The sequence below is a fragment of the Corvus moneduloides genome, chromosome 17 (assembly GCF_009650955.1).
Source record: "Corvus moneduloides isolate bCorMon1 chromosome 17, bCorMon1.pri, whole genome shotgun sequence".
NCBI classification, from domain to species: domain Eukaryota; kingdom Metazoa; phylum Chordata; class Aves; order Passeriformes; family Corvidae; genus Corvus; species Corvus moneduloides.
The window spans coordinates 6,066,129-6,072,920 of NC_045492.1; the positions used below are offsets into that span (position 1 = coordinate 6,066,129).

The following is a 6,792-nucleotide window of genomic DNA, read 5'->3' on the forward strand; positions in this document are numbered from 1 at the left end:
TGCTAAGGGAGTAGAAAACAGTTTGCTTCTGAATTTTGGTGCCCGAAATAAGCTGTAAGCATCAGCAGACCTGTGCTCTGTTTGCTGTGGGGAGGGCTGGGCTGTATCCCTGATTGCAGAGGGGCGTTCAAGGGCCAGATCCAAACCACAGCATGCCAGGGACTGTTTATCCATCCCTCATGGGAAATGGATGCCAGAGGCAATAAGTGGCTGCAGAGCTGGGGCAGCCACAGCCCTGAGCTGCTACAGGGAGTGGGGCAGTGCTTACCAGGGTTCAGAGCACCTGGGACACCCGTGCCATGCAGAAGAGAGTGACAGCTCGTGACATGGGGTTGACACCCGCCAGAGCAGCTCAAGGCAAGGCAGCGGAGCAGGCAGGACCCAGTGGGTGTTTAGAGGCACAACATTTCCTACCCACCGTAGTGTCTGGCTGAGGATGGACATTTAAAACACATCCTTGTTCCAATGGGGAGGGGAAGAAACTATGGCAGGGGAGAAAGAGCTGGATTTGCTCCATCCGCAGTGCCTAGGGCAATAGATGGCCAATGTGTTTAATTTCTGAGTTACCCTGATGAGATGTATAAGCTTGTTATTTGTTTTAATTAATGTGAAGGAAACTGTTAGAATGCCAGAAAGTGTGAAGAGAGGGGGAGCAGAGAGGGGAGATGGGGACATTTGGAATTGAAGCATCCTATTAATATCTCTGCTGTTGAATGGAAGGTCATTAATGAAGCAAAGAAAAATGAGCGTGGAGAGAAACAAGAGAACTGAATCCCTCTCTGCCTCCCATCACCCACGTTGTTAACAGAACATCTTCCAAGCCCTGCTGCAGTCCTGTTGCCCCTTGTCCTCTGCTTTTTTCTGCTGTCTTTAATCTGCCACACTCCCATTGGATGAGGTGAGAAGGTTTCAGGGAAGAGGAGAGTTGGTGCCTCATAACACTGACACGAAGCTCCTCAAAATTGCACCCATCTGCTGAGATCCAGAGCAATGTCTCCTGCTTTTGTCCCAGAACCTCACCTGGACACAGCAAGTCTTGATCTCTGCTGAAGGCATCAAAACCCCAGCCTTGGAATGATATTTGACAGGGATAGGTGCTGCAACAGGCAGAAAAACGTTACTTGGTTTATTGCTCTAATTTTTTCTGCTCTTTTGGAGGTTACCATGACCAGTGTGTGTTCCCAGCACTGCGCTAAAACTGTGCTTTCCCAGGAATTGATTTGCCATGCCTGAGATGGAAGCAAACACAGATTAAATTTAAGCTATTTGTTCGGCATCTCAGTTACGCAATTGGACATCATAGATTAGGGAGGGTGACCTCCTGTAGCACAGGGGGGATTTACTGACCTGTTTGAGCAAATATTACACTTCCTGGGATCCAGCACAGCAGGATAAAGGAGAAAAAGGTACTGGCTGGCTGCCTCCCTGCACAAGCACCTAAACCCCAGTGATCTCTGTCTTCCATCAGAGCCTCAGGCTGGAGGACCCAGGATCTCCAAAGCAGGGGCCAGCTCTGCTTCCTTCTGCAAGGAGGAAAAGGAGAAAAGAAAAGGAAGATAAATGGAAGAAGAAGGGGAAAAATGAGCCTTTGCAGGGTCTCAACTACCTGCTAAACATGACCAGCCCCAGGAGATGCAGGATTTTGTTCCAGTCACCATCGCCCACACTCCTGACTCCTGAGAGCTTCGTTGTGTTGGTGGATCCAAGGCTTGAGGCTCTTGCCTGCTGCAGGGAGGCCCCCAAGGACAAGGCTGGTCTGAGGGCTGTGGCAGTGGGTGGGGGGCAGGCAGAAGAGAGGACACAGCTGTAGGGACCACGGGAAGGTTCATTTGCTCAAGAGGCCAGCAACAGACCAGCAATTTAAAATTTACATCTGTGTGCTTAAAAAAGAAAAGAAAGGAAAGGAGCCAGCCAGGATTGGTGGTTGCACTGCAAACTGTCAGTGTCTGTTTGTGAAAGGGCTTTTGACTGACAGCAGAGTTGTCAGAGGCGTCTGACGTCAGAGTTGCACAGCGAGGTGTCGAGGTATTGGAGAGCACAACTTACCAAGGCGACAGCAGCATCAGCCGCCTCTGGGAGCTCCGAGCTCTCCTTCTCCTCCTCCTCCTTCTTTCCCTCCGTGGCTCGGTTTTGGAGCAGACAAGCAGGCTGCCCCAGCACTTACCTGCCTGTGGAGCTCCCAGGTGGAGGAGGAAAGGGGAGATGCTCCCTGGATGCCACATGGCTCCGGAGCTGCTGGAGCTCTGAGATGAAGACATCCTGGCACAGGCAGGACAATGCCCAGTGCCACCTCCCTGTCCCTGAGCCCTGACCTCCACGGGCTGGGACAGGCTCGGCTCAGCCTGCACCTGGGAGTGGGAAGGGGAGCTGGGATCTCACAGCAGCACTGTGCCAGAACAGGTTCTGCCTTGTACTTCCCACACCCCTCCCACCCTTCCAAACCTCGCCCAGGGTTTTACCTACCAAAGTGCTCCACAGCCCCTTCTCTGGCTTCAGAAAATTCACGAATGTGCCAGGTGCCAGAGTGTAACACTAACTCCAGGCCTTCCCACTCTCCTTGCCTCCTCCCACATGACCTGGACAAAGCCAGGGCTCTACCTGAACAAACCAGGCAAACCAGATGAGACTAAACCTGTTTCTGCATGCTTTGGCACTGAAAAAATACAGTAGCTCTGGCTGTAGCAAGAGCAGGGCAGAGCTGGCACAGAGGGGGAGGCTGGGGTGAAAGCAGCACGAATGGCTCATGTTTGCTCTCTTGATGTGAGGTCTTGCAAATGGAAATGATTCTCCAGGAGCATCTGTTCCTCAGGCAGGGGCTGTACCACTGCAGGCATCCCCCAGAGGCATCACTGGCACTTTGTGCAAATAAATAAATCAATAAAAGCAGTGGCTACAGGAAGGGATTTGGCCTTCTTGTCTTGGGAACACCTGAGTCACCCAGGATAATCACCCTGTGGCCTTGGAGGGATGGGTTTTCTGAGCCCTGAGACACCTGCTTGCTGCTGAAGTGGTTTAGCCCATCTGTTTAATGCTGTGCTAGCTGGGAAATTGTTTCTCTGCTTTAGCTTTAAATGATGAATTGTTGCCTGAAAGATTATCCTTTGTTTATCTCTGTTCCAGTGACCCCCTTTGCTGCCTCTCCTCTCCCCTCTGCTTGGGCGTTGCAGCAGTGAGGGCAGAAGGAGCAGGAGATGTGATCGTTCCCAGCCCTGAGTATCAGGCTGTTGATGTTTCCTCCAAGCCATCTCCACTTCCAGATAAAATTCTGCCTCTTGTCCAGCTCATGGTTTCTCCAGAACACAGAGCAGGGCTTGGCACTCCTGAGACTGGAAAGGAGCACCAGAAGTATGGAATAGCTGGGTTGAGAAAGGTGGGGAGGAGAAGGACCCTGTGTGGGCACTGCCTGTGTCACTCCAGCACCCCAAGCCCCAGCACTATGGGCACCTCTGTGGCCCAGCTCAGATAATTTCCTCTGTTTTCCCTGTGTCCAACAGAATGGTCTCTAGAGCAGGATTTGCTTTTTTTTTGCCAGCTTGATTTGTGTTTTAGATTAATTCCCTTAGAAAAATCCTTGGGCCGTAACTCTCTTAGGAGGGCCAAATGTTTTCTCTCTGAAATCTGGCATAGCTTGTTGCTCTGTCAATGCAGGTGTGAAACTGTTAAACATCCTAAGCCAGCTGGGTCTCTGGCCCTAAACTGATGGGAGCAGCAACCCCAAGTCCCAAAACCACCTGTGAGAGCTCCCATTTCATTTGTGTGTTCCTGAGAACTGGAGCCTGAATTCCTCTCTATTTCCTGACAGCTTGGACCAACTACTCGGGAACCAGGTTTTCATGCAAATAAATTCAGAGAGGAAACGAAGTCATTAGGAAAAAGAGTTGAATCTCTCTGAGGAAGCTTCGTGCAAGAATAAAGCGATGAAGTGACAGGATGGATTAGTCTTTAATTTGGTTAAAGCTGGGGTGGCAAATCTGCAGAAGGTCACAGTGACACTAAACAAGTGTCTTGTATTAAACCCAGCTCAAGTTTTCATGTCTTGGTAAAAGAGCTGGAGCATCTATAACTAGTAACAAGTTATTTTTGGCATCCCAACCTATTTTGTAGCTCCCAGGAGGACAAAACTGCTTCTCTTTGACTTTGCAAAGCCTGGATTTCTTTTTGTGTCGGCAGGATGCTGGGATCTGCATTTAAATTCTTCTGACACTGCCTGTCTTAACAAAAATTCACGGGTCCAGGCAATTACTGCTCTTGCTTGCTTTGCAGAGCAAAGAGCCCTGTCTAGATGAGGGCTGTGTTCAAAATAACAACACAAAAGTTTGTTGAGTGGCCATCTCTGAGGGGATTTGAAAGACATGTAGACGTGGCGTGTCTTGGGAACATGGATTAGTTGTGGTCTGGGCAGTGCTGGGTTAAAGGTGGGTTCAATGATTTTATAGGTCTCTTGCCACCTGAGTGATTCTATGATTCAATGAAAAGGTCTCACAGCCCTAAAAAGCCGAAATCTTTAGCAGACACCTGGTCCACGTGGTCACTTTGTTATTGCCTCCTCACAGGTCATGGGGCCACAAACATTTGTTCAAGGCCACTTGGAAATCAGCAGCAGAGGCTGGTGCCAGAGCCAGGCCATCAGTGGTTTAGTGGCCCTGTCATCAGACAGGTTTCCATGACTCTCCCTCTTCCTTAGCTGTCCCTTCCTGGGCCCCAGCTGCACCCACACCATGTTCCCACTCTTCCTGAGGCTGTTTGCCGGATGGGTGCCAGATCTCCAGTTCTGCAACGCATGGTGTGACATCTGCTCTGCCTTCCCTCCCGCTTCTCCCAAATGGAGATAGCCGGAAAAATATTTAAGCCAGAAGACACAGAACCATCAGAATCAAAGTACTTCACAAAACTGACTGAACTGACTGCATTTCACTGGAATTTTGTTTTGAAATGAAACAAACAAACAAAAAATCTGGCAGAATCAAAACATCTTGTTTCAGCGTTTTCAGAAGAAAGAAAACCTTCCTGTTCTATTCTGAAAAGGCTTTTCACTGCTGAGATTGTTTCAGAAAATAGCTAAATCAAGCAGAAAGCAAATTAAAAAATCAAAGTCTCTTGGAGATGGATCCAGTTTCCAGATTTTTTCTCTAATTGTCAGCCAAGAGGAGCAGTGCCCCTTGGGCATCCCACTGGTGCTGGTACAGCACCGCTCTCCTCCAGCTCCCTGTGTGTTCATGGAGGGGACAGGGACGAGCAGGGAGATGGCCCAGGGCTAAAACCTGGGAAAACCAGGCAAAATCAGGGAAACCCTGCTACCAGTGAGGAGCTTCTCCTCCTCTCATCAAGGACAAACCTCCAGAATAAAGTTGTGCACTGATGAGAGACAAAGGGGACTCGAGATGTGATGAGCAGATGTCCTACAGGTGTTCAAACAGCTCCTGCCTCTGTTTCCTGCTTGAAGAAGAACTTGGGTGGGTTCTCCCACTGCATCTATGCACAAAACACCCACAGCATATATGTGGGGACAGGAGTGTTCCCACACTCTCTGAGTCCTATCCCAGCAAGGTGGGGACAACAGAGCTGGTGCTGCAGCACCCTGCAGCTCCCCCAGCAGCCAGGTGATGGGAGCAAACCCTTCAGACCTGGGGTAGAGCTCACAGGCTGCACAGGTTTCTGCTGCAAAATCCATTATGGGAGAATTTGCCTGGAATTCAGGGCTCTGGGCTTCACCCCGGTCTTCAATTACCCAAACATCTCCTCTCTTCCTATGTCAGTATTTCACATTTCCTTCGAATATCTGGGCGTGTAGGCCCCTCTAACACGCGCTGGCACTATGAAAAGTGGCTTTGTTGGGAAGTAGAGCCCCTGGCACAGGGAAGGTGGGCAGATGCCCGCAGAGCCATCAGCTGGAGACTGGGGAAGTGTGTACAGGGGGAGCACTTCCTCCCGTCTGTCCAGGGCTCCAGCATCGCGTGCATTTTGCCTTGAAAAACAAAAATCAGCATCTGCTCCAATAAGTGATTAGCCCAGGGCAGCAATGCATCTGCTGGAGAAGGAGCACATCTGTGCTCAAGGTAAAAGTGGAGCAGGCAGTGGAGCTGGGATGCTGCACGGTAACAGAGCACAGTCCCAGTGGCCCAGGAAAACAGGACATCTCCTGGGCTTACATGCCCACAGTACATCTCTGCCAGAGCTGAGACATACAAGTTGAATTTGGCCTTTTGTTCAAGGAAAACTAAAGTGGATTCAAGCCACAGGACCCCCCCAGTGAGGCTGGTACAAATGCTGAGGAGTGTGTCATCGGCCCATTAAGACCTCGGGCAGGTGCTGCTGGATAAACAAAATCCCTGTCTCCTTTAGTGATGTGAATTTTAGAGAGACAGGAGAGAAAGAAACTAACATGGTGTTTACAAAATTAAAAAAAACCCCTAAACCTGGACCTCCAGGGAGGGGACTGTGCTGTCCCCCCAGTCCATCAGGGATCCAACCAGGAGCTGGTACAATCTGTGCTGATGCATTATGAGCAGTGAATCCCTCCTGCCCATATTTCTACATCCCCCACAGTTTTACTGATATAAACTAAAAGCAATCTCGGACCTTGTAAGACAAGGTAGTTAACTCTGCAGCCAGCCAGCAGCAGATTTATTGACCTCTAAGATGCATTCAAACCATATTTGCTTTCACATGACAAGTGTCCTGTTTTATTGAAGCAGTTTTTCTGCAATCCTGAATCACTGCTGCAACTCCATTTTGTCAGAGGCAAACTGAACATGTTCTGCACTAGAGTCAAGGCAACTGAGCACAATATCT

The 6,792-nt window shown here is 49.7% G+C and overlaps 1 long non-coding RNA gene across 1 annotated transcript; it reads right to left on the reverse strand.

Moving 5' to 3' along the window:
- Positions 1-914: 914 nt before the first annotated feature.
- On the reverse strand, positions 915-2,558 carry LOC116452590. The gene is made up of 4 exons (XR_004243547.1): positions 2,464-2,558; positions 1,607-1,804; positions 1,348-1,523; positions 915-1,229 (listed from the first exon to the last, which is right to left on the reverse strand). It is a non-coding gene; the product is annotated as an uncharacterized LOC116452590 (long non-coding RNA).
- Positions 2,559-6,792: the final 4,234 nt, after the last annotated feature.